At 40.6% G+C, this 26,010-nt stretch overlaps 1 protein-coding gene and 1 long non-coding RNA gene across 6 annotated transcripts in view; one reads left to right on the top strand and one right to left on the bottom strand.

The window, feature by feature from the left end:
- The window catches only part of bnc2 (basonuclin zinc finger protein 2), a 191,238-nt gene that overhangs the window by 107,304 nt on the left and 57,924 nt on the right, over positions 1-26,010 (bottom strand).
- Positions 2,721-4,842, top strand: LOC141375517 (uncharacterized). The gene is made up of 2 exons (XR_012383622.1): positions 2,721-3,612; positions 4,807-4,842. It is a non-coding gene; the product is annotated as an uncharacterized lncRNA (long non-coding RNA).

The following is a 26,010-nucleotide window of genomic DNA, read 5'->3' as shown; positions in this document are numbered from 1 at the left end:
ACACGTTGTTTTGAGAAATGCACTTACTGTTTTTTAAATTTCAATTCTAAACTAAGAAATGTACCAAAGCGACTGAGAAAATCTGTAAAAGTGAACCTTTAAATCAAGATGGTCAGGATAAGGGTACACTGTCAAACATGCAGGGTTTCACACAATTCATTCACCTTGTTCCAACACAAATCAATTAGGTAAACTTGCTGTAACACATTTAAGTGTATAAGTAGTTTGAAAAAGTAGCAAAAATATTTTTGTGAGTACAGAAAATCATAGTTTTTCTGCATTTGTATTAGTTTTTAAGTGCAAAAAAAGCTTTTTTAACATCATAAATTAAAGTAACTTGCAAAATGTTTATCTGAATTAAGAGAAGGCAAATGCTACCATATAAAATCAAGACACCCTTATTTCTAAATGTGAAATACAATGCAAATTGTGTCAAAGCAGCTTTACAAGGCTGGCAATGGATTTTCGACTGTATAGGCAATGCATTAGGCACCTATGGTCAATTGGCATTGTTGCTGAGTTTAAACTGTTGATGTTTGAAATAAAATGACAGTAAGAGCAGAAATGATAGTCTAGCATACTGTCACTTTAAATCAAACACAGATAAAGCAATGCGGTTGGATCGCAGATAAATTTTTGAATTAATTATCAAGAGAGAAATATGGAGGGAGATAGCAGCAAATTGATTGTACAATTTGTTCACAATTTGTCTCAGTACGTTTAAAAAAATTAATCTAGACAAACAGACCGACCGACCGATCGATTGATTGACTGATTGATTCAATGTTATGTAATGTTGTTGGTTTCTCAAATAAGAAAAAATGCTTTTGGAATTCCATCAGGAAATATTACAAAATAAATATATTAGTAGTCATTTTATTATCAACAACAGTAATAATAGTCAACATCTTGTTTAAAGTGTCATTATAATGCACCCAATGCACACACACACGTGTGTGTGTGTGTGTGTGTGTGTGACTTGAGAAATGCAGTTTTTGAATATACACATTGACTATAATTATTTAATTAATAGTATCTGCTGAGCAAACGTTCACACCAAATCATAAACACTAGAGTTTCAATTCATTACCTGTATATTCACAGTATAATGCTGAAAACTTGGAAAAGAAAGCAAGTAGAAAAGGAAGCAGCCAGAGACAGAGAGATAGCCACAAATTGTGAAGCTTTCCTATTCTGCATATAAGAATCAGTGGTGCGTGTCCCTGGAGCTCCTGATTAGGTTTACTCACTCACACGCCTGTCATCAATTACTCCTCTTTGACACATGGACCAGTCCACTTTACGGTTCACACAGGGGGTTCCTACACAGAAAATGGTATGGCCCTCACAGACAAAGTGAAAGAAAGCAAAAGTCCAACTGAAATAAAATGGCTTGCTGTGAGTGCTATACCATATAGATTATACTGTATAGTCCATCTAACACCAGTCTTTTGATAATACTGCAACGTAATGACCTCATGAGGGAAGATCCAGAAAGCTGTCTGCCATCTGATTCCACGTCCTGAGCTCCGAGAGGAAGCAAAAACATGTGTGTCCTATTAGCCAGGGGACATTTATTGATGGTGCAAGCTGTCGTAGAACATGAATGTTAACAATCAAGAAACAAGGGCCAGCATGCTGTACAGTACTGATGAGCAAAAATCTGCAATGAATCACATTGAAAAAGAGGCCAAGGTGCGATGTTTACAGAAAGAAAGAAAGAAAGAAAGAAAGAAAGAAAGAAAGAAATCTCAATATTTTCATAATACCACATAATTGATCACCTTTTGCTTTCTCGTGCAATTGTACAATTGATAACGATAATAAATTAGCATTGACTCTTAATCACTGGCCAAAGTACTTGTGGTCCCTGTTTCAATCTGATTCTTTTTATACTGGTGTGTGTATTTTATTATTATTATTTTTATTGTTGTTATTATCATTACTATTATTATTATTATTATTATTATTATTATTATCATACACACTTTTTAACCATTTGTACCTCCCCTCTGTCGCCTTGCATCCTTATTCCCTCTTGTTCAAGAGACAGGGGACTGTAGAGCTGCAGCAGAGACCACAGTCCCTTTCACAGAGAGACATAACTGAATAATTCAGCCACTCTTTACTCTTCTCCTGCCTGCCACCCATTAAAACTGTTAGCCTCTTGAATGCACCCGCCACCCTGTTTTTTCATCCCGCAGCGCTGTAAGACCTTCTCGCTTTGCTCTGGCCTTTTAAAATGCTGTGATGAGTGTGTATGTGTGTACAGTAGCCGGTTGAGTGGCTCTCTGTCATGGCAGTAAATAAATAAATAAGCAGGTGTGTATAAATGTGTAAATAGGGTTGGCCACAGAGCTGACAACTGAGAGAGAGCCACCATGCTGCATCATGACAAGACGAGAGAGAAGTGTATCTCTAGGGTACTGTCCACTCCATGTCTTTCACTCCTCTCTTTCTCGCTCTCTTTCTCAGGCGTGCCATGACCAGACTCACTCTCACTTACAGAACCTCTAGATTTTGATTAGGCTCAGTCCAAGGCTGGTCACACCACAGCTTTTTGGTGTTAATTCAGAGGGCGCCTGAGAAAGGGTGATGAGCTATTTTACCAGCACTTTCTTCAAGTGTTTCTGCCGCTTGAGAAAAAAAAAAAAAAAACTGTGCACTCTTTATTTTGTTTTTTTTTAACTTATTGTGTTTTTTTTCTCTTTTCTTTTTTTATCTCACTTTGTGTTTTTGTTTTAATCTCATTTCATGTACACTATATAAATGAATTGTAAAGTAGGATTGCTGATGGAGTTGATTTTATATGTAAATACTATCTTAAACTACTATTTTTATTATTTGTTGTTATGTACAGTAGTAAATGTTGTTGCTGTTTTTAAATATGTGTCAGAATATAGTCAGCTTCCAATAGGTCTATTTAGCTTTAGCTAATGTCAGTCAGTCTAATGGCAGTGAGCTGCAAGGTTATTTTAGTAAACAAAAACTTATTTTTTAATCGAAATAAATAAAAAATATAACTTACTACAGTCACTGAAAAACTAACGGACATAAAATAAGAATTAGCAAAGCAAAGTAATTCTTTTCAGAGTACTCATTTGCTTGGAAAATCTGACCTGCGGCTGTTAAGAGAAACACTGGTAGATGGCAACCAAACACAATAGTCAAGCATATCAGTATAAACGAAAACTTCATTTATTCATCTTCTTTTCCACATAGTCCCTTAATTAATCAGGGGTCGCAACAGCGGAATGAAATGCCAACTTATCCAGAATACATTTTACACATCACAGCTATATGTTCTTTCAGCTCCACACAGAAATGCCAACTGAACTGAAGGTTTGAATCAGCAACCTTCTTGCAATCGTGATACCCACTGTACCACCATGACGACCAAACGAAAACTTGATTAAACTAATTATTAAACTAAAAATAAATATAAAAATTAAATAGAAATGTGTTCACAAAATGAAAACTAAACTTAAACTGATAAATCATGAAATGAACTAAAACTAAATTGTAGAGCAAATTCAAAAAATAGTGTAAAAACTATAGTAACACTTTAGAATAACTATCCGTTATAACTAGTTAATAGACCATTAATAAACTGTTAGTTAACAAGGTTTAAATGACTTGTTAAACAAAAGTTAATAGTTTGTTAATTATTTACAACTGTGCCTTATAGATGGCTAATAGATAACTTACAAGCCGTTAGTTGACAAGTTGTAAATGACTTCTTAACTGTATTTTAATTATTTATAACTATACCTAATAAATTAGTAATAGATCATGAACAAGCTGTTAGTAAATAACTTAATAAAGACTTGTTAAGTATCAGTTAATAATGTATATATGTTATTGGGACGTTATTCTAAAGTTGCAGCTATTCTTCATTTATTAACTGTTAGTAAATGAGGAATAGTTGCAACTTTAGAATAACGTCCCAATAACATGCTTAAGCTAATAACTAACACTTAACTATTATATTTACTCACACTTTACAGATCAGTTGTTCACCCTATAATAACACCAGTGAAACTTTTTTATTAGACCACTGGTGTAATTTAAAATTTTTATTTATTTTGTTTTCATGTTTAGCACTTCATGGGTTTGTATTCTTGCATACTGCTGTACTGCCATGTCATGGTTCAGTATGTGTGTTTCTATACATTAAAGACAACTTTTAACATTACATCTGTGGAGTTTCTTTGGTAAAACACAGCACACAGAAAAGCCTATAAGTGGAACAAGGTTTAGAAACAAACATTTTATATTTTAAATATTACATAAAATTTCTGTAGCTTGAACTTATTCCATCCATTTGCTGTTCTACAAGGATTCATTGGTATTAGTGGATGGTTAACAAACGATGAACAACTCTCGTCTGTAAAGTGTGAGTAAATATAATAGTTAAGTGTTAGTTATTAGCTTAAGCATGTTATTGGGATGTTATTCTGAAGTTGCAACTATTCCTCATTAACTAACAGTTAATAAATGAAAAATAGCTGCAACTTTAGAATAACGTCCCAATAACATATACACACCATAACTGATACTTAACAAGTCTTTATTAAGTAATTTACTAACAGCTTGTTCATGATCTCTTAAAAATTTATTAGGTATAGTTTTAAATCATTAAAATACAGTTAAGAAGTCATTTACAACTTGTCAACTAACGGCTTGTAAGTTATCCATTGCCCATCTATAAGGCACAGTTGTAAATAATTAACAAACTATTATCTTTTATTTAACAAGTCATTTATAACTTGTTAACTAACAGTTTATTAATCGTCTATTAACTAGTTATAACGGATAGTTATTCTAAAGTGTTACCAAATTTGGAATTTAGAATAGATGAATATGTAGTAGGTACAAAACTACTAACTGTAAATGGGTGGCAAACCAGTTTTATTTCTTTGGACCAGAACAAGCCGGTTTTCCATCACCTTTGACCTAGAGTTAGAGTAAAGCAGTGACCGATTAGTGATCAGTTAAGAAACTAGTGTTTGCGCATGTGAGGAGTGTGTATGTGTGTCATCTGATGAATCAGTGTTGCACTTTGATTGGTTGTGTGTGGGAAAGGAGAGCAAGTAGCTTCCAGTTAGACTTTTGTGTTTAGGTAGAGCATTGTGTGTAGTGTTTGGAAAAAAGTGCTTTAGACAATTGAAAACTTGAAAAATTGAGTTCAAGGCTGAGAAATTATTTAGGGTTGTGAAGATTTGATGTGTAGTTTTGCATTTTGAGTGAGATATTTCAGAAATGTGTGGCGTGAAAAGATTGTGTGTGTAAGCAATTGGGAAAAAAAACTAAGTATGGCAGAGATATGTTTACTGACTGCTGAATGTTCTTGGTTTGTAGATGACATGTTATTGGTAACTTCCACACAAGGGTTTCACAAAAGATTAGATTCTGACGATTGCTGGTAAATGGAGGTAAGAGCACAAGCCACAGTTTACATGCAGACGAGAAACAGGTAAGAAATTCTTATTCCTAGCCAGAAGCCATACATGGACGAAGTGATGGTAAGTGATTTTTACCTGCTTGATTCACTGTGGTGGAATTGAAGGGATGGGTAAATATTTGTGGCAAACGAGCCACCAACCTCTAGACCTGCCATATCCCAGATTGAGGAACATTCCTTTTGTTTCAGCTAGAAATCAGTGGCTTCAGCTTTCTGGTGACCCATTGCTGCTGAAGGTGGTGATGCGCTAAGTCCTAGACAATGCAGCTCTTCTGGAACCAGTGACTGACTGCTGAGACTAGACTTAGGAGGATGGTACCCTAGAATGCACCAATTGGGGGAATTCAAAGCATTTTCTACTTAGGCCAGGAACAGATTTTTAGAAGGTCTGCTGGCCATGATGGGTTTTAAGGCAAATTTCTCAGATCTTGTGTTCAATCTTCTCATCACTCTGCAAATAGTAACAAATAAGAAGATGATGAATGATCACATCAATAATGCAGGAAAGATAGGCCTCCCAGAATCTTATCTATAAGACAGGAATTAACCAAAAAGCATTGAAAAAAAAAGTGATGAAAACTTATAAGGAAGAATTCACTCGACAGCTGGAAGGTTAGTGCAAAATCCAAAAATCCTTGGATCCCATAGGTTTTACCAGGATTCAGGAGTACATTTGCATGTCATTGTTGTAGATAAGGATGGATGTCCCTCTGGAACACCTTGTTAATGAAATGTATAAATGAACTACCATGCCTTCATTGTGTCATTCAAGGTTTGCCTTAGAGTACCCTTCTCCACATAGTACCAGAAAGTGTTGACAAAATGATATTCCGTCTGATAATGATGACTGCTATCCATTTCTGAGGAAATTAATAATTTAACCGTATATGTTACATAAGCAACATTTTTAAGCATGTTTTTAAGTCTGATTTGAATGTCAAGTGATTTTAATTCTACATTGTAAACAATTCTGCAAAACAAACTGCAAACATCATTTTTTGAGTGTACTAAATCATGCGCCAATTTGTGCCAATGTTTCCTGTCTGCTGCTACCTCAGTTTGAATTAAAACAAATTTCAGGGATAAATTACGTTTTTAACAAAGGTTTGGCGATGAAACCACACCAGACTTTGTCTCCTTAACCAATCACCTATTCCCTAAAATGTATTTAAAGCAGACCAGCCTTCTAGCACTTTTCTTCTCATTCTCTTAAACCCACCCTCCTTCCTTTTATTTCCTTGCTTCCCATTAACAATCCTATAAACCTCTCTTTACTGTTAGGTTGAATCAGGGGTTCAATCACAGAACCAAAATATTACAGAGATGGTACCCTCACTCTAAGTCTCTGGGCAGCATTGTAGGATGCCCGGTCAACCTACTTACCTGTTCACTGTTTGTCCTCTTACTTCTCTTTCCCTTTATTCCACTGTTCTCTTACCATCCCCTTCATCCCTACATCCCTACAATAAAGTCTAGATCAAAGTGTGGCATGGTCCATCCTGGTGAAACTGGAGTTTAAAAAGTATTCTTTTCAGTTCTCTTCAATTCTACAGCCCACTCATCATTGGTTTGCATATACCTGTACTGTATACATTGTGTGCCGTTTCCCATCATCTTAATAAATCTTAGCCTACATGAAAGTAAGACAGGTTGACAAAAATCCATAATAAAACTGCCTTCACCTCAGTTCCCCTGGTGATGTATTACAACCCTGTGCTCTTTACCATGACTCTACCACAATGTCTTTAGTTCAAGACCCAGTTTTTCTTATATTGAAAACCTTGAATGCCCACAACATGCAGCTTAAGTACTGTGTGAGTGCAAATGTCTCTTACTGCATGTAAAAATTGTGTCTAATTCATTAAGTCCTTTACAAGCTAAAACTCATTGACTGCAATTGATTAAAGATAGACATGCTGCTAGAATACCAGCTACACTTCCGCTCTCATTTTCTCTCTCACACACTTTCTCCCCTTTGGGAAGACACTTCTCCTTTTTTCTAGTTTTGGCCAATTTGGATGGGTCCCAGCCAGAGACAGATTACACAAAATAGCATATCAAACATAATCAATCTTCAACCCCTGGAAGCCATCACTCTCACTATGAATAATTACTGTTGTGCGTTGCCAGAGCCAAAATTTTGCCACCACTGTTTTAGTCCAGTCTGCCATTAACTTTGAGAATATTATCAAGATGTGTATTTGCCCAAAAGTTTTAAAGCCCTTTTCATGTATTCTCCCTCCCTCCCTCTCTCTCTCTCTCTCTCTCTCTCTCTCTCTCTCTCTCTCTCTCTCTCTCTCTCTCTCTCTCCTGTCTTTGTCTTTCTGTTTGGACATGTAAAGGAGGAGCAGAGAGGACAGTGCCTTCTTCCAGCTATTAACTTCTCTCTCTGCAGGTTCCCACCTCATTCGGACAGGAAGACTGCACAAGTCATCATTAACCCCAAGTGGTGTTATTTGTGCTTCAGCCAACACATTTTCTGCCTACTAGAATGTGTGGCTACGCAGCCAAAACCTTTTTGCCTCCAGACTGCACTGTCAAACACTCCAAAGGAAATGTGCAGCATTGTGTCTGGACAGGATGGTAAAAGAGACAAGAATGGAGGGAAGAAAAGAGTCAAGAACACTGAAGAAAGAAGGAGGCAGAGAAATCTTTAGATGAGCAAGCACATCGGAGTGGGTTGCTGTGGAAATGAGGCAGCTCCAGTAGGAGGCTCCAGGAGTGGATGGCTGTCTTATCTGCTGGCAGCTGAGTGATGTGCACCTAAAGTCAGAGTAGTGGGAGCAGAGAGACTCCTCACGCTACAGCATTCTACTAAAGATAGTGGAGATAGGCACACTGCATTAAATCACTTCAGATGGTGAGGGAGAACGCCTGCAGGTCTATGAACTCCCAAACAAATCTCAGCTGAGGCTCTTCTCAAAATATGCCACCTTTTATACATCTGTATCCTTAGTCTAGGTTGGTTGAGTAAATGGATGTCTAAAAACTTGAGAGGAACATGTTTGAACCACCAAGTTGCTATTATAGCAATGTATAAATGCCACTTACCTTGCCTTAAACTTCTACTAATAGTCACAAAATTGCTAATTCAATCATTAATTGTATTAGTGCATTGGTAATATATATTAAATGGAGTATTGCGCTAGTTCAGACAGGACAGGTCAGTCAAGTTCCAAGCATCTGACGATCAGCTGCTCCTGATGTGCAGTGGTGGAAAGAGTTTTGAAAAATCATACTTAAGTAAAAGTACCAATACTTGCCAAAAAATGTAGTGCAAGTAGAGTTAAAGTATCTGTTGTAAATATTACTAACTATGTATTTAGTAAACATTTTAAAAGTACTCAAGAGTAGTGAGTAGTAAGTATTACGCTGTAACAAGCTGATGCATTTACATGTACAGTAATTTGTGGATGTGTTTAAACGTAACATTCTGTAGTACATTTAGTTATTGCTCAGCAGGCACACAACGTCATAAGATGTTAATATTAGGTTAGATTTAGGTCGTGACGACAGGTGACCAAAATTCAAGGTCTAGTCAGCATCTAAGCACAATGTTATATTGATGTCCAATAATGACATCAAATGACATTAAATATTTGGTTGATTTTAAGTTGTTACAAAAAGTCCAATGTCAAGCCAACATCTTAAACCAACATCATATTGATGTGAAACACTGACAAGTATTCGTCAGGTATTGCAACCAGAATCCAACATTTGATAGACGTCATAGCAGTAACGTCCACACAACCTCAAGCTGTAACATCATCAGATGTTGATATTTGATTTGGTTTTGGGTTGGTTGTTGGACATTGATGTTGGCCTGACATTGAGTTCTGACGTCAGTCCAATTTTCATTTCCAAAAAATGTGCAACATCCATAACATTAGGGTTAAACATCAATCTGACGCAATGTTGACGTCTTGTGCCTGCTGAGTGTTTAAGACCATTTCGAGCATCATACAGTAAACATCTATTATTTTCTCATCAGTGACATGCATCTAGACAGTCTCTGGGTCAATGCATGTAAAGATTTTGGACATCTTCTTGGACACTTTTAATGCTTCCAAACAGTTTGCTGCCATTATAAAGCGCACATGAGGTAATTCATTATGATACGATTTACTTTCTATGTGTGATCAGATTGGACTGGAATCACAGGACTGGTTTTTCTCATCCCCATAGACAAGAAAAATAAAGTAGTGGCTGCAGGAAAGTAGTGGAGTAAAAGTACCAATACTGCACTAAAATGTACTCACGGGAAAGTAAAAGTACACATTTATAAAACGACTTAGTAAATTACAATTTCTTAGAAAAACTACTCAGTTACAATAATTAAAAAATTTGTAATTAGTTACTTTACACCACAGCTGATGTGTACCAATCCTTTTTGACACTTAACAAAGTGGTATATTCTACCCCATTTAACTGCTATATCTGACTTCTTTTCAAGTAAAAGAAAAATAATAATAATCTTGCATTTTTTTCTGACTGTGTTTAATTGTAATTGTATGTGCATGATTCTGATTCTTGTTGCATAACCCCTATGGGAAGTTAAACTTGCTGCTTCTTTCCCTGCTCTGTCCATGCATGGCTGCCTGGATGGGCACACAGAGATTTGCCCATAACAGAACCACATGACCAATGCCTAATGTGTGCATATTGTTTGCTTTATCTCTATTAAACAGAGATAAGATAACATTTTGGTGAAGTGATGCTGACTAAAATAACGTTTCCCCTGATATATTGGGGGAAAGGAATATGTATTATTATTATTATTATTATTATTATTATTATTATTATTATCAGCTTTCTGATAACTTTAATTATCAGAATTTTAAAAATGGCAAATCAAAACAAAGCAGTTTTATTATTATCATCAGCAGCACATGTACTAAGATGAGTGAAAAGCTTAGGTAGTCTTACATTTTCCCTAATCTTGCTTGTATTATTTTAGTCTTCTATGTACAGTCCATAATTTTTAATGAGCCAGAATGAGTCAAACATGTTAAACCAGCACTTTTTAAGTTCTTGTGTACAGAGAAATGTGAATCAAAATGCAATAGATTGAACTATTGTGTCTAAATGGATTGTTTAGATGAAATCTTTAGACTGTGGTCAGATAGTTACTATGCACAGAGACCTAAATGGGACAGACCTAGACAGCTACTATACGGTTATACACACATTATAGGAAAACGGAGTTACACTCTATTCTTGTCTAGACGTGTTTCACCCTGAAGCTTGCTTCATCACAATAAGCCGTTCTGCAAAAGTCAACACCTGCATTAGATTTGTTCACATTCCTCAAGAGCTAGGTATGACCAACAGCGTCACCTGTCTTGATGAATCAGAAAAGATTTTTAGAACTATTCATGTATTATGTGTAAAACCATAACGGTTTTAAATATGTCAATGCACACGTCAATTCAAATCATCAGTAAAGGGATAGAATACAGTAAATGCAAATAAGGCTGAAAATATTTGGTCAGTTTGATCAACAACTGTCCTTTTTCTACTACAATGACAATTGCATAAAAAAGTATAAAATATGCACAGCTTACATATTTGTCTGCCTCCCTACTAAAAGCACTGGAGCTGCTTCCCACAATAAGGCACTTAGTCTGACAGTACTCGAAAGAAGAAAAAAAGCATTTGTATGTTAAAAATTACTGTGTGTGAATGGTTGAAGTACCAAAAACATAAATCTTCCAACTATATGATAAGTCAGAATTATTAGCCCCCCTGAATTATTAGACCACCTGTTTATTTTTACCATTTCATTTTTTACCATGTCATTTTTAATAACAGATTTATTTTATCTTTGTCATGATGACAGTTAATAATATTTTACTAGATATTTTTCAAGACACTTCTATACAGCTTAAAGTGACATTTAAAGGCTTAACTAGGTTAATTAGGTTAACTAGGCAGGTTTAAAAAAAATTAAAACTGCTTTTTTTCTAGCCGAAATAAAACAAATAAGACTTTCTTCAGAAGAAAAAATATTATCAGACAAACTATGAAAATTTTCTTGCTCTCTTAAACATAATTTGGGAAATATATAATATTATAATATAATATATATAAAATATTCTACTTTCTAGTGTAAATTTTTAGTATTTTAAATAGTATATACTGTTTTATGTCCTGTTTTACTTGTTTGAACTTATTTGTTATATTTGTAAATGGTAAGAGATCTGCATAAAATATTTACAAAATTTATATACAAAAAAGTATAATAAATGCAGGTAATGTTTGTCTATATTTTATTAAATAATGTTCCAAAGATTTAAAAATATATTTTTTAAAGATTTAAAAAGAAAATAAAGCTATTGAAATGCACTGGTCAAATGTTTAAATAAAAAAAAATATTTTTTTTACCAAATAGCTTTTTATTAGCTACAGTATATGCATAGTAGCAGCTATATTACAGTTAGCATTTGTGCCTAAATCAACCTTGTTTTCAGTTGAGGTCCCTTTTTAAATAATTTGTTCATTAAATTTAGATTTCTTGAAATAAAATATTTTTTTGATGCCTAAACAAGCTGTATAGTGGTGTAGGCTGTGATGTTCAAAGCAGGAAAACTGAGCGCATCGTATACCACTGCGATTGTTTTCTATTTAATAATCAAAGGAGCATTCACGTACGTCAGTGTGCACCGTCGATCCAAGGGGGTGTAAGGCTTCTCTCATGCTTGCACACTTTTACCCAGCGGTGTGGGGTTTGGGATGGAGGCATCAGTATTTTAATTGCCTCGCTTCTCATGCGAGGAGAGTTCGGAGTCTGCTTTGCCTGGAGGGCGGCTGGCCATCGCTCTCTCCCCGGCCTGCTCAGCACGCACACGGGGAGTAGCATTAGTCTAATTAGCAGTGGTATTTTTGTGGCTTGTTTTCTTAAATTTGAAATGTGTGATCTGAATTAAATATGCCTCAGTATTTGTTCCTAATAAAAAAGAAAAAAAGGGAAGAAAAAAAAAACACACACAGAGGAACAGAAACACTAACCTTACCCTCTTACTCCTCATACGAAAGTAATTTAGCCTTCCAGAGAACTGTGTGCATTCTTTTCTGGGACCACTTCTCTCAGTGGGTGTCTGTGGGCCCTCAGTGCCAGTAATTGCTTCCATACCTCCGGAGAGAGCTGTGTGCTATGGCCCTACCCTGTGCTCCAACACGTGGGATGCTTTCATCACATCCCTACTCAGACTCCCACCAATACATGCGAGCACACACACACACACACAGACACACACACACACAGACACACACACACACACACACACACACACACACACACACACACACACACACACACACACACACACACACACACACAGCATTACTCCACCTCCACTCCAGCTCTCGGACTCAATTTCACTACACTTACACCCCTTTTGATCCTTCCAGCACAAGCTTCCCAATCGCCACTCTCCACAAGACACTAGACACTATTCAACATGCCCTGAAGTCATATAAGCAGGAAGTTCTTCTCAATCTGACATATTGCAAAACACAAAGCCCTGAGCTCTGAGAATGTGCAGCTCAAACTGCCGTCGGTTGGATGGTGGTCTGGGGCTGTAATGTCAGAGCTAACTGCTACCTCAAAGAAAGCTTTTATTAAAATGATGTTTACAATATGCCGTTTTATGAGCCACAGTTGTAGTAAAACAGCTCTTGTAAAGTGTGTTAAATCATCAGCACTCAGTGGTGCTGATGTAAGAATATGAATCTTTGAGAAACTTCATGAGAACTATTGCAGTGCTTTGGCATGGCCCCTCACCGAGGTGCCTGATTGGCAGAGGTGGCATGTCATAACAAACCGCAAGCACACATAAAATCAACTACACGCACAGTCGGTTTAAATAAAGAAGCATTTGCCTGTGTGTGTTTGTGGGGAGGTGTGGTCTACCATAGCAAGAACAATGGAGGGATGCTATTCAGACAAGAACAGATTACAGGAAAGAGAGAGAGAGAGAGTACAAAGGACACTCGAGCATTGACTGCTCGTATTAAAACAGCACTCTGTCAGTCCGAATGGGAACAGCAGATGCCAGGACAGCACGCAGTCTCTTTAGTGAAGACACTGTGAGCCAGCACTAATCACAGAAGGCCAGTGCTTTTATGTATGTGTTTGTCTAGTCTAGTCTTTTTAGTCCAAATATCTAAAAATTCTTAAATCAAGAAGCATTTTATAAACAAGCAAAACATATTGTGTTGTTTTACAGTTTTTTCCAACTGCTGACACACAAAATCATTTCATGTCATACAATTTCGGAAACCTCTCACTCAAAATGCTAAACTACACCCCAAATCTCCAAAACCAAAACTATTTCTCAGCCTTATAATTTTTTTACGATTGCTTAAGCACAATTTTGAAATTAAGGCTCATTTTGTCAAAACACTACACACAATTTCCACATCCACACACACAAACAGCAGAACACATCAGTTCTTTTGCAAAATAAAACACTTCATTTAAAACTTTACAACAATATAACAAATCACAATTTTGACACCAAACGGAACAAACACGCTTCATTCAATGTAAATCTGTTTGCTTCATTTACACACTGCTGTAATCAATCTTAAACACTTGTATAATTTCTAACTGACTAATACTGACATAATCTAGGTTTGAGAGATACTGCTATAAAGTACATGAACATACGGTATTCACCAAACAGTAATGGACTCATAGCTAATTATTGCCCTATACTAGCAAACCCTCCAACAAATGTAAAGCGTATTTATTCAGCTTTCCAGTGATGTATACATTTCAATATATTAAAAAAATTCCCATCCCGTCTCCTGTTTACCAATTTTCCCAATATATAAGTTGAAGTCAGAATTATTAGTCCCCCTGAATTATCAGCCCCCTTGTTTATTTTTTTCCTCAATTTTTGTTTAACGGAAAGAAAAAAGATTCCACCCCATTTCTAAACATAATAGTTTTAATAACTCATTTGTAATAACTGATTAATTTTATCTTTGCCATGATGACAGTAAATAATATTTTACTAGATTTTTTTTTCAAGACACTTCTATACAGTTTAAAGCTTAAACTGACATTTAAAGGCTTAACTTGTTTAAGTAGATTAACTAGGCAGGTTAGGGTAATTAGGCAAGTTATTGTATAATGATGGTTTGTTCTGTAGACTATCGAAAATATATATAGCTTTAAGGGGCTAATAGTTTTGTCCCTAAAATAGCTTTTAAAAAAATTAAAAAACTGCATTTGATCTAGCAGAAATAATAAAAAAAAATATTATCGGACATATTGTGAAAATTTCCTTGCTCTGTTCAACATCATTTAAAAAATATATTTAAATAAGAAAAGAAACTCACTCTCTCTCTCTCTCTCTCTCTCTCTCTCTATATATATATATATATATATATATATATATATATATATATATATATATATATCGAGCATAATATAATAGCATAACCTTTGTTTAATGACATTTTATTTACATCAAACAACAATTTTAACTAGTTGAATCATTATTTTTTATTATTATACTCTTAAAACTATTGAACAACACCTATTTTTTTCTATAACAATTAAAAAAAAACATTTTTGATTCCTTATACTTTTGTGATAATTATAATATGTCATAATTTATCATATCAGTAGATGTATGTGAAGGCATATGCACAAAGGTTTTGTATAGCCTACAGTGGGAACTGTGCTTAAGTATCAGAGTGGCTTTTATTAAATTCAAAAGGGGATTCAAATATCATGGGAAATACCAATGAGCTCGCAATGCGGGCCAGGTCATGTAGAGTGGTTGGCCCTAGAGGTGTGGAGACAGGCAGTCTGTGACCATTTGAGGACACCTTGTGCATCAGTCTCTGTTTAGAAGACAGACGTGCAGCTACTTTTATTGCGAGGTGACAAGGTGCTATTAGCTTCATGCGCACCTCATCACACGCTGTCAACAGCACTCAGTAAACGCACCCCTCCTCTTCAACACCACTGCTGTGCATCTCTGGGACAGTGACAGGAGGGTAAAAATGATTTGAGGAAAGGGAGAGCCATCATCACACCTTTTACGAAAGATTAACATTGTGAAGCATGTCAGAACTGTGGTGTAGTGGTTAAGCACACGTGAGACATTGAGCTAAGCTTTTCTTATGTCTTTTGACATAAATTATTTTCTCCTACAAGGGTTTAAATGACAATAAGAATAGGTAATATTATTTATTTACTATACTAACATTGTAGAAATACTGTTATTGAACTGAATTGAATTAGCATTGGGTAACACTAATATCTGATAATAATATCTTTAGATATTGCTTTCACTAATAAGTCACTACCAGTCATTAGACTGTTTAATACCTGCCGATTCGAACAAATCACTTAAATGAATGGGCTTCATCAGTGGTTATCAGCTAATATAAATATGGGCAAGTAGGCTATGGAGTAGGCTACTGGAAGGCTCAGAAGGCTGTTATCATCCATCCACATGGTTAATCCGCTATAGATCACATACAGCTGTGGTCGAAAGTTAACAATGATTATTATATTATTTATTAAATTTCCCATAAATTATATTTTATTAATGTCTACCCCTACCCCAACCCTAAACCCAACCATCACAGTAATGTAAAACAGGTCTGGATCTACACTCTTAAAAAAAAAGGTTCCTTGAGGTTCTATATAGAACCTTGGGGTTCTATACTTGGCCAGTAGAACCTTTTACCGAAAAAATGGTTCCATTTAGAACCCTTTGACTGCAAAGAACCTTTTTGATTAAAACGGTTCTATAATTTTTGTAACATAACATAATTATTTAGTAAAGATTATGAAATAATTATAAGTTATAACACAGAGAGACAAAGCTTTTTGAGTCAAAACCTAATAAAATGAATGCTGTGGTCAAAAACTTAATCAGTGTACAGTATGATGGGATTTTTTTATGCAGGTTTGTACAATAGCATATAACTTATAGGCCTAGTTTATGTTTAACATTTTGACAAATTATTTTGTGAAATAAATAAAATAACCAATTTATTTAGACTGTGCAGTAACATGTTGTTATGGTTTAATAATTTATTTGAAACTAACAATTATAAAAAAGCCCTCTGGTGACGTCAGTCATTGACAAGGACATCGTCATGGACCAGTGGTGAAGAGCCTCGAGAGAAGGTTAATTTTTCGAAAGGAGAAGTCCACTATTTCAGCTTCATCATTCAGGTATGTTAGTACATTTAATATATATAGTGAAATATTTTGTATTATGAAGTAAGGTTTCTATTTGATAGAAAATCCCTCGTGTTATATGGTGATACAGATTGAATAGGGGCAACTTTAGCGTTAATATGGATAAACACTGTGCTTGCGATGACCTCGGTCGTCACCCTTCAGTTCAGAAATCTGTTAAGTTGAATTTGTTCTGCTTTTTATTCGAAATAAGTTACAATATCGCTATACTTGTTTGTCAGTACTACTAATTAAATTACCGATAACAGTACACAGCTGTGTTATTTGAAGGCGAGCTTCGAGAGAGCGTGAATGAAGCATGTGCATGTTACTTTCAAATTAACTAGATTTGTGCCGATTTCATCGTGTTTTTCGTGTTGTTTTTAGCTCCAACCTTGAACAAACGCTCACTTTTAGCTTGGTTCGTGTGTGTTTTATCAGTGATTGAGCTAAACTCTGCAAAGTAGTGGACATTACTGCCCGCTTTTGAGACGTTCCCGCTAGTCTGCATAAATCCGCAAGATAGCAGTGCACCGCTCGTGCCCGCACAAGCAGATTCGTGCCCGAGTCTGTGCACGCGCAGGAGGCCAGTCACGGTGGCAAGTTCTCCCTGTGGCCAGTCCGCCCCTGAATATTATTGAAACCTTTAAAAAGCCAAACATATTCTAACAATCCATAGATGAAAGATCAGGTCTTATTTATAAAAGACACAAAAATGCAGACTAAATGTATTGTGAAATTATATATATATATATATATATATATATATATATATATATATATATATATATATATATATATATATATATATATATATATGTATATATAGTGCAAAATAAGTTTAAAATAAATATTTTAATGTATATTTTATTTTTCTTCAAACAGCCTTGAAACTGAACTGCTTCATAAAACTTGTGCTTGGTATGTATCATTGTTTTAAAATCCAAACAAACTGTATTGTGGTCAGTAAAATGAAATAAATATTATAAAAGACTTCGAGATTGTATTTATCATTACAGAAAAGTGTCATGGGACCCATATTAAGTTTTTCTAAATTTGATTTGCTGCACACAAGTAGCTTTGAAGAAGAAGGATCCCAGCTTAAAGAAAAACGTGTCACATCCATAATTGTTTGACATCATCTTCAAGCACACCTGGTAAAGTATTGTGTTTTATAACATGCATAATTCAGACTTGTTGGTTGTTGTGTACTGAAAAAATATATTTATCAAAAAAATATTCTATTACTTACTTTTGCTGTTTCAATACAGTGAGAATATTAAGGTCGTTGCTTAAAAAAAGTCCTGCAGAGAAGAAATGTGTATTGAAAGGTGTAAATTTGCCTACAGGATTCCTTGTTGCAATGTCTTCAAAACAAATGTAAAAATGAAAGGATTTCAGTGGTGAGCTCATATGATGGGATCAAAAGGAAGTGAACTGGACTCTGAGGGACTTAACACAAGGCAAATTCATTTCAATACATTTTATGTCAAGATTAATTCTGTGATTTAAATTCATATTTACACACTCTACAAATGCTGTCTTCCTACCTCAGATTGTGATGGACCTAGAATGCGACATCGTTTATGAATAAGTCAAGAACCAAATGAAACACACTATTTTCCAGAGTACAGATTATGGAGGGGTCTGCAAAACTAATGGAGCAGTTTCTTCTTCTTGGAGTGCCACAGCTTGTGAGTAACCAAACACTGTTACATTGTGTGCCAAATAGATATGAAAAATCTGTGTATATGACATTTTAAAGCTCATTTGGTAAAGCAATGCTTAAGCAATGCCAAATGTGTTCCAGGTCTCACATAATAATAAATGTATAGAATAAACACAATCTACGTCCCTTTGGATAAAAGTATATGCCAAATATGATGTATGTTATTTGATAAACAATTATTTTGTTTTGTTCTTATTCTAGTTTTATTGTTTTATTTAATGTTCATACTAAATTGAGGTCACTCAGAAATGTCAATTTCATTAAATTTTGTAACAAATGAGATGGAGATTAAATAGAAAATATATTACAGCTATCTACACTGTATTTCTGTATTTTTGATGACTTTAAAGTACTTGTATTGCTGAAAGTGTGTCACTTGGAAACTTACACAAAGTAAACAAAATGTTTTAATTTAGGATGCTGCATATAAGGACTTAGTGAAGGACACAGAAACATCTTTAAAAGAAATGGCCCAATAGAAGGGAAGGAAAGAAGGAAGTACTCAGCATTGAAATATTTTTTTACAGAAATCGTTCGAGGTTACAGAAGTAACCCTTCGTTCCCCGAGGAGGGGAACGGAAGTGCCATGAATGGGAGGATTCGGATCAGAAGCCGCTTATCTGGAGAGTATTGAATGGGCCAATGAATGAAATTAATTGGCAGCGTAAGCTTGCGCAGGTGTGCGACATCTGCAATTATCTCAGCATATAAGCACACCTGAAGCCAGCAGACGCCATCCTTTTAAGCTGAAGAGACTTTCAAACAGCTAAGGGACAGTCATTATGGCGACGGAATATGGCACTTCCGTTCCCCTCCTCGGGGAACGAAGGGTTACTTCTGTAACCTCGAACGTTCCCCTTCGGTTGGGGAACTTCAGTGCCATGAATGGGAGAATATGGAAAGCGCCATAATGACTGCACCTTACCAACACCCCCGATGAGGAGATAGTCAAGCAAGCGTGACGCACCCACATCATGGGGGGCGTGGTCCTCCAACGTGTCCCTGGCCCTAATTTATCCTACTTCAACAGAAGTTTTACGGATTTAGATATATTTTTTGGGAAGTCGTGAGCATCTAGATAATTCTAGGAATACGACAGTACGTTGGGAAGCGTGCAATCCCGATAGGGAGGACGCTGCGGAGGCCATCCGTTACCCAAGGGGGGGATAGATGGCAGAATTTACCTATGGACTAGCCCTAAAAAGGGGGAGTACGCATAGCAAAAGAGTGGTTAGCGGAGAGGGAAGACACCGGTCCGCCCAGGGGCGGGACTTAACCGTGGCGGAATAAGCATATGGGATCGCCTAGTGGGGATCACGCATAGCAGGCACCTATACCCAAAACGCGGGCTGACCAGCGGGCAGACCTACAACGTAGTGGGCCAGCAAGTGACTCCTCCGCTGAGTCAGTGCTGGGGGCCACGGAGGAATCTGCAGGGCTCACCTGACGGGGAACTTTACTGACAGATAAAAAAGGCGCACGTACCTCCGTGTTTAGGGAGAATGGCGCCGCAAGCGTGTTTCAACACCCTACCGAGTTGTCTCCTCAATCACCAAAGGGTTACCTAATACCCTTGAGGAAACCGGCTCCACTCGCAGATTGTAAAACCTTGCAAATGTGTTGGGTGTCGCCCAGCCCGCAGCTCTACAGATGTCTGTTAGAGAGGCGCCGCGTGCACGCGCCCAAGAGGATGCAACGCTCCGAGTGGAGTGTGCACGTACTCCCGGGGGACACGGCTGACCTCGACTCGAATAAGCGAGTGAAATGGCATCCACAATCCAGTGGGATAATCTTTGTTTCGATACGGCACTTCCCTGCTGCCGACCGCCATAACAGACAAAGAGCTGCTCAGATGATCTAAAATCCTGAGTACGGTCCACATAAATGCGCAGAGCGCGAACTGGACAAAGTAAAGAAAGGGCTGGGTCTGCCTCCTCCGGGGGCAGCGCTTGCAGGTTCACTACCTGATCTCTAAAGGGGGTGGTAGGAACCTTGGGCACATAACCGGGGCGGGGTCTCAGGATGACGTGAGAGTAATCCGGCCCGAATTCCAGGCACGAGTCACTGACCGAAAATGCCTCCAGGTCCCCGACCCTCTTGATGGAGGCCAACGCAACCAGCAGAGCTGTCTTCAGGGACAGAAATCTTAGAGATACTGATTCGAGTGGCTCAAAGGGATCGGATCGCAGACTCGTGAGAACGAGGGCGAGATCCCAAGAGGGCATGAGAGGGGGGCGAGATGGATTAATTCGCCTAGCACCCCTAAGGAACTGGATGACCAGGTTATGCTTTCCCACGGTGCCGCCAGCTACCGCGCTATGATAAGCGGAGACGGCGGCCACGTAAACCTTGAGAGTGGAGGGCGACAGCCTGCTGTCCAACTTCTCTTGAAGGAAAGAGAGCACAACACTAATCTGGCAATTTCGGGGGTCTTCTCTGCGAGAGACGCACCATTCAGTGAATAGACTCCACTTCAGGGCGTAGGCGCGCCTCGTGGAGGGGGCTCTAGCCTGAGTGATGGTATTAACCACCGCAGTCGGTAGGTTACCTAAGTCTTCCTCGCGTCTAGGGACCACACGTGGAGGTTCCAAAGATCGGGGCGAGGGTGCCAGATGGTGCCCTGTCCCTGAGAGAGTAGGTCCTCTCTCAAAGGGATCCGCCAGGGGAGGGCCGTCGCGAGGAGTGAGAGCTCTGATATCCAGGTCCGGTTGGGCCAAAGGGGCACAACTAGCAGAACCTGTTCCTCGTCCTCCCTGACCTTGCACAGAAACTGCGCGAGCAGGCTCACTGGGGGAAACGCATACTTGCGCATGCCCCGAGGCCAGCTGTGGGCCAGTGCATCCGTGCCGAGAGAGCCCTCGGTCAGGGAAAAAAACAACTGGCAGTGAGCGTTCTCGGGGGAAGCAAACAGATCGATCTGGGCCTCCCCGAATCGCGCCCATATCAGCTGAACAGACTCGGGGTGGAGTCTCCATTCTCCAGGGCGTAACAGCTGTCGTGAGAGCGCATCGGCTGCACGATTGAGCGTGCCTGGGACGTGAATGGCGCGCAGCGATTTCAGCCGCGGGTGACTCCAGAGGAGCAGACGGCGGGCGAGCTGAGACATGCGGCGAGAGCGCATACCCCCCATGCGGTTGATATACGCCGCCGCCGCCGTACTGTCCGTCCTGACCAGCACGTGTTGCCGCTCCAGCACCGGTAAAAAGCGGTGGAGAGCGAGGAACACTGCCAACAGCTCTAGGCGATTGATATGCCAATGCAGCTGGGCACCCTTCCAGAGGCCCGCAGCCGCATGCCCGCGACACACGGCCCCCCAACCCGTGTTGGAAGCGTCTGTTGAAACAACAACATGGCTGGACGCCTGTCCTAGAGGCACACCGGCCTGTAGGAACGAGGGGTCGTTCCAAGGGCTGAGGGCGCGGCGACACAGCGCAGTAACCGAGACCCGGTGTGTGCCCGCGTGCCATGCGCGTCTGGGGACCCGATCGTGAAGCCAGTGCTGAAGTGGTCTCATATGGAGCAACCCGAGCGGCGTGACGGCGGCTGCGGATGCCATATGCCCCAGGAGCCTCTGAAAGAACTTCAGTGGGACCACTAGTTTGCTGTCGAGCTCCCTCAGACAGTTCAGCAACAGGCGAGCGCGTTCCTCGGAGAGGTGCGCTACCATGGTGATCGAGTCCAGCTCCATCCCGAGAAAAGAAATCCTCTGCACGGGGGCGAGTTTGCTCTTTTCTCGGTTGACCTGAAGCCCCAGTAGGCGGAGATGCCGAAGCACCTCGTCCCTGTGCATAATCAATTGCTCCCGCGAGTGGGCTAAAATCAGCCAGTCGTCGAGATAACCGAGTATGCGAATGCCCGCGAGCCGAAGGGGCGCTAGGGCACCCTCCGCGAGTTTGGTGAAGACCCGCGGAGACAGAGAGAGCCCGAAGGGGAGGACCTTGTACTGCCACGCTCGACCCTCGAACGCAAACCGCAGAAATTGGCGGTGGCGTGGAAGAATGGAGACATGGAAATACGCGTCCTTCAGGTCTATGGCTGCAAACCAATCCCGAGGACGAACGCATTGGAGAATGCGCCTCTGCGTGAGCATTCTGAACGGCAGCTTGTGCAGACAGCGGTTCAAAACGCGCAGATCTAGGATTGGCCGTGACCCACCGCTCTTTTTGGGTACGATGAAGTATGGGCTGTAAAACCCACTCTCCATCTCGGCTGGAGGAACCGGCTCGATTGCACCCTTCGCCAGGAGGGCAGCAATCTCCTCTCGCAAGACAGGGGCGGACAGGGGGTTGACCCTGGAGAAATACACGCCCGTAAACTTGGGGGGCCGTTTCGCGAACTGAATCGCGTAACCGAGTCTGATTGTGCGTATGAGCCACCGCGAGGGGCTGGCCCGCGCTAACCAGGCAGGCAGAGCCCTCGCTAATGGAGTCATCGCTACAATCGCTGACGTACCAGCGGTGGGGCAGCGCGGAGTGGGTGTGCTGATCCGGGAAGCACGAGGGTCCCGCGGAAGAGCTGGAGGAGAGCGATTCGCTCTGGCTCCGCACCCTGACTCCGGAGAGGGGGCTGGAGGGCTGAGGGAAGGGAGACCGTCCCCCCAGCGCTCGTGAGCCACTGGCGAAGCACGTAGAGTCTGCGAGCCGGAAGGCAGCGCGTCCCGGACTGGCAGAACTCGTGCAGTCACATCCGGGGAAGGGAAAAAGTGCTCTTTTACTGATGTTTTGGTGGCACTGAAAAGTACCGTTGTTATCGGGGCCCCGCCCTCCAGCGGGGAAAGAGCAAGTTTCCTCTTCTCCGGATGGCCTGTCTCAGGGACGCTTCGCGGTCCGTTTACCGGACTTAACGGCGCCCTGGGCAGGAGGGGCTGCCTGCTTTCGAGGTGAACGCCGCGCCCGCTTGGCCGGAGGCGCAGGCGGGGGCGGGGCAGCACTCGTTGGCGGGCGCCCTCGGCGAGGAACAGCGGAGGTGGATGGCTCGGCGGGCGGAGCGGGCTTACGGCCACGCCGATAGATGACATTGCCCATCGCATCTGACTGCTCTTTCACCGCCTTGAATTCCTGGGTGAATTCACCGACAATGTCGCCGAACAGGCCAGCCTGGGATATGGGCGAGTCAAGAAAGCGAACTTTGTCAACGTCGCGCATATCGGCCAGGTTTAGCCAGAGGTGGCGTTCCTGAACCACAAGTGTGGACATCGTCCTCCCCAGCGCACACGCGGCGGACTTAGTAGTCCGAAGAGCATAGTCGGTCGCGGTGCGCAGCTCATGTAATAAGCTTGGGTTGGACCCGCCCTCGTGCAGCTCGGCCAGCGCCTGCGCTTGGTAGCGCTGGTAGGTGGCCATCGCGTGCAAAGCAGAAGCAGCCTGGCCCGCAGCCTTATAAGCTCTGGCTCCGAGGGAGGCAGACAACCTACAGGCTTTGGACGGGAGGCGGGGCAAACCCCGCCACGTAGAGGCGCCGCGCGGACAAAGATTGACCGCGATAGCGCGCTCCACTGACGGGATCGCCTCATACCCCCTGGCAGCTCCGCCGTCAAGGGCGGTGAGGGCGGAGGCACTCGCAGCACGGGCAGAGAAAGGTGCCCTCCAGGACTGCGTGAGCCTACTGTGCACTTCCGGGAAGAAGGGGACGAGAGGCTTCGAAGGCTTCGCCTTCTGGTCCTCTACGTAGCACCCATCTAGTCGGTCCGGCCGCGGAGCTGGGGGATAAACCATCTCCAACCCCACGGCCGAAGCAGCCTGGGAAAGCACGGCTAACATGTCCGCTTCAGGATCCGATTTGACAGCGCTCACCTGCCCGGAGGGGGCGAGCGGGTCCGGATCTTCGTCGGACAGTGAAAGCCCACCCTCCGATGCCGCGGAGGACATCTGATCTCCGGTGTCAGCGAGTGTGAGAGCTACCATCTGGTTAGACGGATCACTCTCACCACCCGAAGCTTGGATGGAGCGCCGTGAGGAGCGAGAGGTCCGCGAGCCCGTGGGCGGCGGATTAGCTCCCGCTGAAACCCTCAGATCTGCCCGAGCGCCCGCTGCTTTTTTAGAACAGGAGGCAACTGGGGTGGCTCGCTCTCTTGCGAAAGTTAGCCGCGATCTTAGCTGTGCAACGGTCATGGCATCGCAATGACGACATGAACCGCCCGCGAGCACCGCATTAACATGCTGGACCCCCAAACATGCAATGCAGTGATCGTGTCCATCATCCGGAGACAGGAAACCCCCGCATCCAGAAACGCACAGTCGGAGCGCCATCCTGAAAAGGACGTGCTGCACGACTGTGTTGCTCTTTTAGGAAAGTTGCAACTATACGCACCGCTCTGGAAGACCGGACCCAAAGAACCGCAGGCAAGGGAGTAACCCAGCTCGACCGTCTGCCACCGCGAAGACCCACTCTGGACCGGGAGACACACTCGTTCGCTCTGAAGTGCTGATCAGCAAGAGGAACCCTCATCGACTCACTCAGAAAGGATCTGAAGCGAAAAGGATGGCGTCTGCTGGCTTCAGGTGTGCTTATATGCTGAGATAATTGCAGATGTCGCACACCTGCGCAAGCTTACGCTGCCAATTAATTTCATTCATTGGCCCGTTCAATACTCTCCAGATAAGCGGCTTCTGATCCGAATCCTCCCATTCATGGCACTGAAGTTCCCCAACCGAAGGGGAACCAAAGATCCTAACAGCTCTCCTGATTCCGTCAAGGCTTGAAGTGTCAGCATTACGATGGCCAACACTCGCTCACTATCCTTCTGCTCCCTCATTTATCAGAGGCACCACAGTAGAATGAATTAGCAATTACTCTTCACTTTCCAGCCGCCACCCAGCACTGGGAAACACCCATACACTCTCTCATACACCTGCACACATTCACTTACTATGGCCAATTCACCAATACCGTACGCATGCCTTTGGACTGTGGGGGCAACTGGAGCACCCAGAGGAAACCCACACAAACACTGGGAGAACTTGCAAACTTTCGTCAACTTGTTGAAATTGTAGTGTTATTTAATAGATGTTTGTGTATTGTTTCTATCTGCATTGTAATACATTTTTCATCATTTTAGAGATGTTTGAAAGTTAAGTTTTGTATTTGTTCAATCAGTAAGCAAGCTTACAAATGTTTAATAAAAAGTGAAATCATTAGAATTAGATTGTTGAATGCCATTAAGCTGTTAATTATGTTTACTAATTAAATAGTAAAAATGTATAATGTTTAGAGGTAGATCTTATACAAAGTACGCAGAGGTGCAATTTTAAATATTATCTAAAACTTATTTTGTGAAGTAAATTGAATAAATTTAAACAATTTGAATTTTCTGCATTGGTTTTATTTTTTATTCAATAATAAATAAAGAACCCTCAAATGGTTCTAAATAGAACCATGTAACTTGAATACAAAGAACCATTTGGGGATCTATTTAATGAACCCTTAAATGGTTCTATTTTTATTCTTTTTGGGGTTCCATATATGAAGCGCTAGAAAGAACCATTTGGGGATCTATTTAACGAACCCTTAAATGGTTCTACTTTTAATCTTTTGGGGTTCCATATATGAAGCGTTTGAAAGAACCATTTTTGGTTCCATATAGAACCGTTTATTTTAAGAATGAAA

Source organism: Danio rerio, chromosome 1 (assembly GCF_049306965.1).
Source record: "Danio rerio strain Tuebingen ecotype United States chromosome 1, GRCz12tu, whole genome shotgun sequence".
Lineage (NCBI taxonomy): Eukaryota > Metazoa > Chordata > Actinopteri > Cypriniformes > Danionidae > Danio > Danio rerio.
The sequence above is the reverse complement of the archived record's forward strand: the minus strand, read 5'-3'. Positions and strand labels throughout refer to the sequence as shown.